This window comes from Salmo salar, chromosome ssa09 (genome assembly GCF_905237065.1).
Source record: "Salmo salar chromosome ssa09, Ssal_v3.1, whole genome shotgun sequence".
Taxonomy (NCBI): Eukaryota; Metazoa; Chordata; class Actinopteri; order Salmoniformes; family Salmonidae; genus Salmo; species Salmo salar.
Window position 1 is genome coordinate 9,567,575 of NC_059450.1, and position 12,824 is coordinate 9,580,398.

Genomic DNA, 12,824 nt, shown 5'->3' on the forward strand with positions numbered 1-12,824 from the left:
ATTGGCTTGAGTGGGCTAAACACCCTTTTCTCATCTGGACTGACCACCGCAACCTGGAGTACATCTGGGCAGCGAGGAGACTGAATCCTCGTCAGGCAAGGTGGGCCATGTTCTTTACCCGTTTTGTGTTTACCCTATCCTACAGACCAGCTTCCCAGAATAAGAAGGCAGACGCACTGTCCCGGCTGTATGACACAGAGGAGCGGCCCATGGATCAGACTCCCATACTCCCGGCCTCCTGCCTGGTAGCGCCGGTCGTGTGGGATCTGGATGAGGACATTGAGCAGGCGTCGCGTACAGGCTCTACATATTATTGACTTTAGGGGGGTGAATAGTTATGCACTGTCAAGTTTTTGTGTTATTTCTTGTTTATTTCACAAAAAAATATTTTGCATCTTCAAAGTGGTGGGCATGTTGTGTAAATCAAATGATACAAACCCCGAAGAAATCAATTTTAATTCTATTCTATGTTGTAAGGTAACAAAATAGGAAAATTGCCAAGGGGGTGAACACTTTCGCAAGCCACTTTACATGGACAAAAAAAAAGCAACAATCATTACAAAATATCAACTTAATTATTTTTAAAACATCCTTAGACGTAAAGAATGTGATCTGAAATAAAAAAATAACCAAAACAGGCTGTTTTTGTATAAAATCTACAGTTAATTTGCATATTTTGTAAACTAAAATACATATTTTTCCCTTATAATGCGCAGTCTTTTACCAAAGTAGGCGTACAATCCAAATCAGTACTAAAAATCTCAGTTACCATCATTTTTTGTAGTATCATCATTTGTTGTAGTATCATTCAGTTTTTAGAATTTTGAAGTAAACATTAATTTTGTCATATTTATGTAGTAAAAACGACGTCCATTTAAAGGGGCAGTACATCAACATTTTAAATATGCTTCATTTTTGGGGGCAAAAAGTTATTCAACCATTGATCCTAAGAGACAATGACCAAAAATATGGCTTAGTCTTCTTTATTTACTTACCCCACAGCCAGTATTAGCATCACTGCTAGTGATGGTAGGGCCTATGGCAGGATGCTTCAAAAAGCATGCTTCAAAAAGCATTAATCCTCAGTCACTTTAAACCAAATGTTATAACAACCAAGATACCACAACAAGTTGCACATAAAGGATATTGGAGGGTGTTATAGGAATTATGGCATTTTCTAACATTTTAGATTACACACCAAGAAATATATTTTTTAGATTACACCAATACAGCACAGTGTGTACATTCAGAGAGTAGCTGGTTTCTGTATTGCAGTTCTATCAAGTATTCATACCACTGACAGACTGTTTTGACTGCAACTAAGCATATGTCTAAGGTAATTTAGATTTTGTACACAATCATACCTAGTTATAACTGGTTATAACCATGGGTGAGTGCATAAGGTGCTCCATCTCTGCAGGTAATCTTTCTATCAGATCACAATCACTCCAACAGGTAACCCTCTAGCCTCTGAGGGTCTGGATTACTTATGTATTCAGAGAAACCTAGATTCAAATAAAGGTCCTCTCTATCAAATTTGTATAGGCGGAATAAGGTGTTTTTGTCTGGGGTAAAAATTACCCGGACTTGAATTTTTTCAAAGTCCATATTCATACAGAAACACTAAACAATTATTTAGATTTATTAAGAACAAGTTGATTGACAAAGTCATGAAAAAGCACCTTTTGGGTCAAAATGACCCTTAACAAATGTATTACTTTAGTTTATCAGCCACTTCTCCTTTGTTAAAGTTAAAATAATTTGTGTAAATAATCTGAAGTAATATATTTTGCATTTTTTACATGGCTTAAATTTACTGTATCATTAAGAAATATATTATTTCCAGTCATTGTATTCACCATATTTGTTTTTTGCTATACTGAATATTGAAAGTGCATGAGAGGTCATCTGACAGATAACAATGGCTGATTGAATGGTGGTTAAGAGGTTGTGTGGCACGAATTGGTTAGAAAAAGTAATGTTTTCAGGTATGTTCAGAATCAAACATGGAGATTCCATAATGTTTTGCTTATAGGCTTTATGAACTAGTACTAAATATCTCTTCTGAAATTTGGAACCTTTGGCACTGTCTTCAGATAAAATGTTTTATTTATTACATTTTTTATTTCACCTTTATCTGACCAGGTAGGCCAGTTGAGAACAAGTTCTCATTTACAACTGCGACCTGGCCAAGATGAAGCAAAGCAGTGCGACACAAACAATAACACAGAGTTACACATGGAATAAACAAACGTACAGTCAATAACACAATAGAAAAAAAGTCTATATACAGTGTGTGCAAATGGCGTGAGGAGGTAAGGCAATAAATAGGCCATATTAGCGAAGTAATTACAATTCAGCAAATTAACACTGGAGTGATAGATGTGCAGATGATGATGTGCAAGTAGAAATACTGGTGTGCAAAAGAGCAAAAAAGTAAATAAAAACAATATGGGGATGAGGTAGCTAAATTGGATGGGCTATTTACAGATGTGCTGTGTACAGCTGCAGCGATCGGTTAGCTGCTCAGATAGCTGATGTTTAAAGTTAGTCTGTGGAAATGAAAAAAAAAAAAAATGCAGGGTGCAATATGTGGTTTGGGGTTGATAATTTGCCTGTATTGTTCAAAATAAAATAAAATAAATTATACTAGTAGTCTACTATTGTCATTATTTTGTTGATTTAAACTTTGTATAACTGTCCTACTGGTGTATTGTGTAGGCTACTGCCACCTAGTGGCTAATAGTAAAACCCTGCAACCACTGTTCACTGTTAATCTCACTTAAGATAGGGTAGTTAAAAGCTACTTAGAATGTTTTTCCAAGATGCTACCAAATTAAAATTATGTTCACAATGTATAAGGTAAAGATAAGAAGTAAACCAGATGTAGCTATTTCTAGGAAACCAAAACACATTATTCAATTTCAACAAGCATACCTTCCATATGAACCTATGACAAATAGGTTTATGATACTTGTGCATCATCTACAACAGAGATCATCAACTAGATTCAGCCGCCGGCCGATTTTATGTTGAGCGGATGGTCGGGGAGCTGGAAACAAAATCACAAATAATTTGTAGACTGAAAATTGACAGATATGTTTGACTAAAACATAATACTTTCAAACCTTGCTTACATTTGTATATATGATTATGTGTCTCTCTATTATGCGTGGGAATACTTGGGAACATATTTCTTAAATTAAAATAATTTAGTGAAGTCCTTACAATGACCTTTTCCTCCCATACCAATGTCTGTAAAATAAGTAAAATTATATAGGCCTACTTCTAATCCGACCAGAGACAGAAGCAAAAGTTTTGGATGACTGTCTGCACATATAACAACTTTTCCATTACATCTTGTGAAAACATTTGAAAGATGCCATGACCTTGAACGCAGCATAGGTACTATACTCTTGTCAGGAGCTGAGTCATAATTGGGGGAAATTCATGCTGGAATGGTGCCCCCGACAGGAACTCCATATATGGGCATAGCTGCATAATGTAGAATTAATGTTGGAATGGTTTCCTTGCAGGAACTCCATAGGCTATTGGCCTAACCGGAAGACCTTATATGGACATAGTAATTATTTTGGTAAATGATTACACCGGTGCTCAATCGGAATCAAATAGGTCTGTATATTTAAAGGGAGATTCCTTGCCAACTCTGTGCAGGTCACCAATTGATTAAGGATGCTTTGTGGAAAAGCCAGTGCTGTAGCAGCGTGATAGGTGCTAATTGAGGGCACTTGGGATGTGTAATAGTGCCTTTAAGACTGCACCTGTTGAGGCCTCAAAAGTGGTAGTGTTTCAGAGGGTTTTTGATTGGGTGATTGGAAAAAGGACAGCGAAGTAGGGTTGCAGGGATCTGGTAATAGGGCCATCTGTGGCACTGGGGAATGTTCCTGTTTCTTTTCAAGGCCTCATGTGGATTTGAATCTGATTGAGGAATAGGAGGGGTGGGATGTTGGTATTTAGTAGATTAGTATGTTTGTAATTTCTATTCCTTTTTGACAGTAACGGGGTTCGGAGTTCTGGCAGTCAGCACCTGATTCATTGTTGCGTTCCAACCTGTGGAAAATAAATGCTGGGTTCATACCTTCATTTTGTGGTCCTGTGTCTCTCTGGTGGTACGCTGGGTGAGAAGGATTATTATTGAATGAATGTTACTTTTTGAGGGGGGGTTATTGCCAGGTTATTTGGGTCTAAAAATTCATAAGTGACAACTAAAATATACGAAAAGTGATTTGTTCCAATCAACGTTAGCTGAATATGTGGCTGTCCATGTTACTGATTTTTATGTGTGTGCGTGCCATCTATGGAACTGAGGAAAAACATCCCTACTTGTAGAGAAACACCAATCCATCCTCTTTCATGTTACCTAAACGGTTTATGACTGTCACACAGTACACGCTTTTTGTTTTTGTTGCCCTAGGCTACCTGGCGAAAATGCTTGCTCGCTAGCCTAACATCCTTTCATGAGCAACGATATGCCAGGTCAGCTAGTTAACATTATCCTACTACATCTAGCTACAATGATGAGACCTGACCGTGTGGTGCAAGGACAGCAACCTCTCCCTCAACGTGATCAAGACAAAGGAGATGATTGTGGACTACAGGAAAAGGAGGACCGAGCACGCCCCCCCCCCCCCATTCCCATCGACGGGGCTGTAGTGGAGCAGGTTGAGAGCTTCAAGTTCCTTGGCGTCCACATCACCAACAAATGAACATGGTCCAAGCACACCAAGACAGTCGTGAAGAGGGCACGACAAAACCTATTCCCCCTCAGGAGACTGAAAAGATTTGGCATGGGTCCTCAGATCCTCAAAAGAGAGCATCCTGACGGGTTGCATCACTGCCTGGTATGGCAACTGCTCGGCCTCCGACCGCAAGGCACTACAGAGGGTAGTGCGTACGGCCCAGTACATCACCAGGGTCAAGCTTCCTGCCATCCAGGACCTTTATACCATGCGGTGTCAGAGGAAGGCCCTATAAATTGTCAGACTCCAGCCATCCTTGTCATAGACTGTTCTCTCTGCTACCGCACGGCAAGCGGTACCGGAGCGCCAAGTCTCGGTCCAAGAGGCTCCTAAGTAGCTTCTACCCCCAAGTCATAAGACTCCTGAACACCTAGTCAAATGGCTACCCAGACTATTTGCATTGCACCCCTCCCCCCCCTCTGGAATGCTGCTGCTACTCTCTGTTATTATCTATGCATAGGCACTTTAATAACTCTACCTACATGTACATATTACCTCAATTACCTCGACACCAGTACCCCCGCACATTGACTCTGTACCGGTACCCCCTGTATATAGCCTCGCGATTGTTATTTACTGCTGCTCTTTAATCATTTGTTATTCTTATCTCTTACTTTTTTTAGATATTTTCTTAAAACTACATTGTTGGTTAAGGCCTTGTAAGTAAGCATTTCACTGTAAGGTCACTGTTGTTTACGGCGCATGTGACAAATAAAATATGATTTGATTTGATTTGATTTAGGAAACTGGTGATTTTAACTAGCTAGCTAGCCACCGGAGGACAACTACACAACCAGATACAACAATTCAAGTTTTTTTCTGTCAATGACGTTTGGCTTCTGATGTGATTGGTGTGAAGCCAGTTTCAAACTTGACATTTCTTTTCGTGCTCCAGGACCATTCATAGCTGAGCTCATTCAATTTAGCTCAACGCTGATTGGCTATTATTTTATACTTTTTTTAATCAAGGGAGGTCAAATGCTCACTGGCTTCCCTTGCATTCAATGCTACAGGTGACAACAGTGTCATACTCTTTTTGAACAGACAGCAACAGATACAATGCATAAGGAAAGTATTCAGACAACCTTCACTCGTTCTACATTTTGTTATGTTGCAGCCTTATTCTAAAATGAATTAAATCAATCTACACACTATACCCCATAATGACAAAGCAAAAACAGGTTTTGATCAATTTTTATATAATTTATACCAATAAAAAAACGGAAATATCCAATTTACATAAGCATTCAGATCCTTTACTCAGTACTTTGTTGAAGCCCCTTTGGCAGCGATTACAGCCTTGAGTCTTCTTGGGACACGTGTATTTGGGGAGTTTCTCCCATTCTTCTCTGCAGATCCTCTGTCAGGTTGGATGGGGAGCGTTGCTGCATGGCTATTTTCAGGTCTCTCCAGAGATGTTAGATCGGGTTCAAGTTCAGGCTCTACCTGGGCCACTCAAGGACATTCAGACTTGTCTCGAAGCCACTCCTGCATTGTCTTGGCTGTGTGCTTAGGGTCATTGTCCTGTTGGAAGGTGAACCTTTTCCCCAGTCTGAGGTCCTGAGCGCTCTGGAGCAGGTTTTCATCAAGGATCTCTCTGCACTGTGCTTCATTCATCTTTCCCTTGTACCAAACTAGTCTCCCAGTCCCTGCCGCTGAAAAACATCCCCACAGCATGATGCTTCCACCTCCGTGCTTCACTGTAGGGATGGTATTGGCCAGGTTATGAGCGGTGCCTGGTTTCCTCCAGATGTGACGCTTGGCATTCAGGCCAAATAGTCCAATCTTGGTTTCATCAGACCAGAGAATCTTGTTCCTCATGGTCTGAGAATCCAAGCGGGCTGTCATGTGCCTTTAACTGAGGAGTGGCTTCTGTCTGGCCACTCTACCATAAAGGCCTAATTGGTGGAGTGCTGCAGAGATGGTTGTCCTTCTGGAAGGTTCTCCACAGAGGAACTCTGGAGCTCTGTCAGAGTGAGCATCAGGTTCTTGGTCACCTCCCTGACCAAGGACCTTCTCTCCTGAATCTTGGTGGTTCCAAACGTCTTCCATTTAACAATGATGGAGGCCACTGTGTTCTTGGGGACCTTCAATGCTGCAGACATTTTTTGGTACCCTTCCCCAGATCTGTGCATCGACACAATCCTGTCTCAGAGCTCTACGGACAATTCATGGCTAGTTTTTTGCTTTGACATACACTGTCAACTGTGGGACCTTATATAGACAGGTGTGTGCCTTTCCAAGTCATTTCCAATCAATTGAATTTACCACAGGTGGACTCCAATCATGTTGTAGAAACATCTCAAGGATGATCGATGTAAACAAGATGCACCTGAGCTAAATTTTTAGTCTCATAGCAAAGGGTCTGAATACTTATGGAAATAAGGTATTTCTGTTTTTTATTTTGAATACATTTGCAAATATTTCTAAAAAACAGTTTTTGCTTTGTCATTTTGGGGTATAGTGTGTAGATGAATGAGAAAAAAAGTATATGTAATACATTTTAGAATAAGGCTGTAACGTAACAAAATGTGGAAAAAGTCAAGGGGTCTGAATACTTTCTGAATGCACTGTAGATGGACTACACATACTGGCTTCCCTTGGCATTCATGAACACACGCCACTGTCTTATCATCAGGTGAATGATGATGGCAAGGAGAAGTAATCAACATTTTAAAATGATTAGCTTTGGGAGATATCATTTTCATTTTTTTGACCTCACCACATTATAATTGGAAGAGGAAGTGTAAACTCATAGCCTATTAGCTAGAAAGTTAACTCCAAACACATTTTCGCTAAGAGCAGCTATTTAGCTGGTTAAACAAAGGTTAGCCATGTGTTGGCAAAAATATATGTCCAAGTCAAGAAAGCGTACTAGCAGCAACAGCCACTTACTGCACTGGTAGCCTATTTGCAGGTGCTTTTCTCAAAGCCTATGCTAGGTACTCCAGTGAGTGTAATTTCTTCAATATTAGGAGTTGGGAAATAAAGGTGACATCATTACAAATAAGTTATTCTCCTCTTTTCTACTGTCGGTATGTAATAAAAAAATATATTTTGTTGTTGCTAGTGATATTCCTAAAAATGTTGAAATAAAAAATGTATTATTTTTTATAATAATTCTTTACAAATATTTCCGTGGACCCCCTGCAGTATTACGGACCCCTGGATGACTACCATTGGCCTAGGCTATCAATGTTACATTTACACAATAATCTTACAAGACTGTAAGGTTCTTGGTAATAACCATACTGTAATCATTTTTATTTCTGTTGTTTTAAATCACAGATCCCACCTGTAGTTCACAGCAGAATAGTTTGTTTGATTTGATCGATTTATGTAGGTTAACTAGCCTACTAAATGTCTGATGTTGAAAATGTCAATGATCATAACCATGTTGAAACTGCAAGCCCTTAAAAAGGTACTGAGTTTCATAAGTTGTATTTTGTAGCGTTTTTACCAATGGAGATGTGTTCGTTCCTCCAGCTCGCATACTGATACCAAAGTACACTCTCACAAACTGGCAAATATGCAAAGGATGTGGTAAGTAGACCTACGGTAGAAGCACGGAAAAAGCATACCAGTATGTACAACATACAGTACAGTGCCTTCAGAAAGTATTCATACCCTTTGACTTAATCCACATTTTGATGCTACTGCCTGAATTAAACATTTATTAAATATTATTTTTCTCCCATCTACATACAATACCCCATAATGACAAAGTGAAAACATGTTTTTAAACATTATTGCAAATGTATTGAAAATGAAAGACAGAAATATCTAATTTACATACAGTTGAAGTCGGAAGTTTACATACACCTTAGCCAAATACATTTAAACTCAGTTTTTCACAATTCCTGACATTTAATCCTAGTAAAAATTCCCGGTATTAGGTCAGTTAGGATCACCACTTTATTTTAAGAATGTGAAATGTCAGAACAATAGTAGAGAGAATGACTTATTTCAGTTTGTATTTCTTTCATCACATTCCTAGTGGGTCAGAAGTTTACATACACTCAATTAGTATTTGGTACCATTGCCTTTAAATTGTTTAACTTGGGTCAAATGTTTCAGGTAGCCTTCCACAACTTTCCCACAATAAGTTGGGTGAATTTTGGCCCATTCCTCCTGACAGAGCTGGTGTAACTGAGTCAGGTTTGTAGGCCTCCTTGCTCGCACACGCTTTTTCAGTTCTGCCCACAAGTTTTCTATAGGATTGAGGTCAGGGCTTTGTGATAGCCACTCCAATACCTTGACTTTGTTGTCCTTAAGTCATTTTGCAACAACTTTGGAAGTATGTTTGGGGTCATTGTCCATTTGGAAGACTCATTTGCGACCAAGCTTTAACTTCCTGACTGATGTCTTGAGATGTTGCTTCAATATATCCACATAATTGTCCTACCTCATGATGCCATCTATGTTGTGAAGTGCACCAGTCTCTCCTGCAGCAAAGCACCCCCTCAACATGATGCTGCCACCCCCGTGCTTCACGGTTGAGATGGTGTTTTTCGGCTTGCAAGCCTCCCCCTTTTCCTCCAAACATAACGATGGTAATTATGGCCAAACAGATCTATATTTGTTTCATCAGACCAGAGGACATTTCTCCAAAAATTACGATCTTTGTCCCCATGTGCAGTTGCAAACCGTAGTCTGGCTTTTTTTAATGGGGGTTTTGGAGCAGTGGCTTCTTCCTTGCTGAGCGGCCTTTCAGGTTATGTCGATATAGGACTAGTTTTATTGTGGATGTAGATACTTTTGTACCTGTTTCTTCCAACATCTTCACAAGGTCCTTTGCTTGTTGTTCTGGGATTGATTTGCACCAAAGTACGTCCATCTCTAGGAGACAGAATGCGTCTCCTTCCTGAGCGGTATGACGGCTGGTGTTTATACTTGCATACTATTGTTTGTGCAGATTAGCGTGATATCTTCAGGCGTTTGGAAATTGCTCCCAAGGATGAACCAGACTTATGGAGTTCTACAGTTTATTTTCTGAGGTCTTGGCTGATTTCTTTTGATTTTCCCATGATGTCAAGCAAAGAGGCATTGAGTTTGAAGGTAGGCCTTGAAATACATCCACAGGTACACCTCCAATTGACTCAAGTTATGTCAATAAGCCTATCAAAAGCTTCTAAAGCCATGACATAATTTTCTGGAATTTTCCAAGCTGTTTAAAGGCACAGTCAACTTAGTGTATGTAAACCTCTGACCCACTGGAATTGTGATACAGTGAATTATAAGTGAAATCCTCTGTCTGTAAACAATTGTTGGAAAAATTACTTGTGTCATGCACAAAGTAGTTGTCCTAACCGACTTGCCAAAACTATAGTTTGTTAACAAGAACTTTGTGGAGTGTTTGAAATGTTTTAATGACTCCAACCTAACTGTATGTAAACTTCCGACTTCAACTGTAAGTATTCACATCCCTTTGCTATGGCACTTCAAATTGAGTTCAGTTGCACAAAATTTCCTTTGCTCATCCTTAAGATGTCACTACAACTTGATTGGAGTCCACCTGTGGCCAATTCAATTATTTGGACATGATTTAGAAAGAAAGACACCCTTCTATATAAGGTTCCACAGTCGACAATGCATGTCAGGGCAGAAACCAATAAAAAAACATGAGGTGGTGCACACCCAGAACAACAGTTTGTGTGGAGGTGCTGACCAACGGCGAATAAACTATAAACTATCAAAATAAAGAAAGTCGCACACCCCATGTATAATCTTCCAGAAATTGAATTGGTATTTACCAACGTTCCAGCATCACCATACCATCACCATGCCATGAAATCCAAGGAACTGTCTGTAGAACCCATTTTTTCTAAGAGTTTAGACTGGGACGAAGATTTACGTTCTAGCAGGACAATGACCCCAAGCATATATGCTTGGGGTCATTGCCCAGACTTGAATCCCATAAAAAATCTGTGGAAAGACTTGAAGATTGCTGTTCACCACCGCTTTTGAGAAAATCTGCAAGGAAGAATTGGAGATTCAGACATACCCAAGACGACTCAAAGCTGTAAACGCCGCCAAAGGTGTTCTACAAACTATTGACTCAAGGTGTGAATTCTTATGTAAATTACATATTTCTGTATTTAATTTTCAATACATTTGCAAAAATGGCTCAAAACAAGTTTTCACTTTGTCATTATGGCGTATTGTGTGTCTATTGGTGAGAGAAAAAAATCAATTTAATACATTTTGAATTCTGGCTGTAACACAACAAAATGTGGAATAAATCAAGGGGTATGAATACTTTCTGCAGACACTGTACATGCTTGCACTGACTGGTACTGATCAACATTGATAGGTGTAGTTGTAGATCTGACCATTATCACTTAAGAAATCGGCTTCTCCTACTTATGATTTATAATAATGAAACCATTATTCTCAGTCCAGGAAAAGCAAGAAACAAAGACCTTTTTAAAGCGTCCCATTTAAATAATATAATGTTTTACAACCCTGTAGTAGGAAACAGCTGTGATCAGAGTTGATCCTACAACAATTTTCTTTCAAGGAGATACTTTCCAGTTTGTACTGTACAGTTTGTACTGTACATTGTCTTCACACCTAGAACAGTGAACACTGTAAAAGTATGCCGTTGCGTACTGCATTTCAATGAACATTTCCAGCACGTGTTGTGCGTGAGCCTTTCCGTCTGCGATTTGTTACGAGACAGTCCTATCATCAATCACTGTCTGGGTGAGGCATTGAGTTACCATTGCCTTCCACTTTGATAGGTAATCCCAATGGAACGAGCCTTGGCCCGCTTGATCAAGTAGCAGCGAGTCTCATAGAGTGAGCAGATTCACCAGGGGGCCGTGCTGACTGAAAAAAAAAAAACCCTCTCATTCCTCCAGAACCGGGGCAATTTGTATTGTGATTAAGTAGACAGTGAAATGCATTGCAGTCGTATGATAATTGTACAAGGCCCAAGATGAGCACCACGTACATACAAACAAGTGAAGAAGAATGAACATGCACACTCAGCGGATGTATTGTGAGATATCTGACAGGTGCTTTTTTTTCTAACCATGAAAGATGACAGTCACATCATGACGGGTCCGTTTTTTCTGATAAAGAAAAAGCTCTTCTTTCTTAACACTTGAAGTGCTGTCTTGTCTTCAAACTATTTTATTATGCTTCATCAACATGATTGAAATGGCAAGAAAAAAAAGTACAGTATCAGCAGATATGTGAATTCAGTTACCAAAGCACTCTTGTGCATTTTTGTTTGGAAATAGCAGAATTGCTCATGCATGATTATGCCAGTTTTGCAATGCAGGATAAAATCCACAAAGAGCAGTTTGCATGGTTTATGTAGTCGTAATTCCACGAACCAGCGCTCTTACTGTACGTATTATTGTTGTTTAGTATGTGCTTCTACTAAACACATTACATTGATCTGCACAGAGGGAGTGTCATTTTATTCTTCGCCAGAAGGGGGAGACATAGACAGTGTTATGTACTCTCCCTCGGTAAACTGATCCACTATTACTCATTGACTGGAAACGCTGCCATACTTTTAGGCTTTCTCCTCGCCTTACCCCTCATGAATTCCTAAATACGATTTGACCAGTTATTGAGGACATTTCATAAACAAGGCAGGGAAATTGTCCATTGTAATTAGATCTGTCAGCTGTTTAGCTTACTAATTACACAAATGTTTATAGGGCCGTATCCCTCATTCATTTCGGTTTGACCTCACAAAGCGAAAAACGATCTGATTTAAAATGCCTGTAAAATCTCTGTAACATCCCTTTTGTGGGCTGGTGTAAAACGTAACCTTCTTCGGGCTCTGCAACCTTGCTGTGTGAGCATGGAGCATAGTGTCTGTATTCCCCAACAAAGCGTATCGATCACTTAGTACTGTATAGGGGCAGCCGGAGCACTGAGTAGTCACCGAAGTCTGCACTGAAGGCTTTGCTTGCAGCATGTGGTATTGACAGTACAGTACATTCCCGTTGGCAGTCTAGATGCTGAGCTATGTGTCTATGTGTGATGTTGAGCGGGAAAGGGGATTGGTCGGAGGGATTCATCTCCTGCATTTGAGCTCCATTG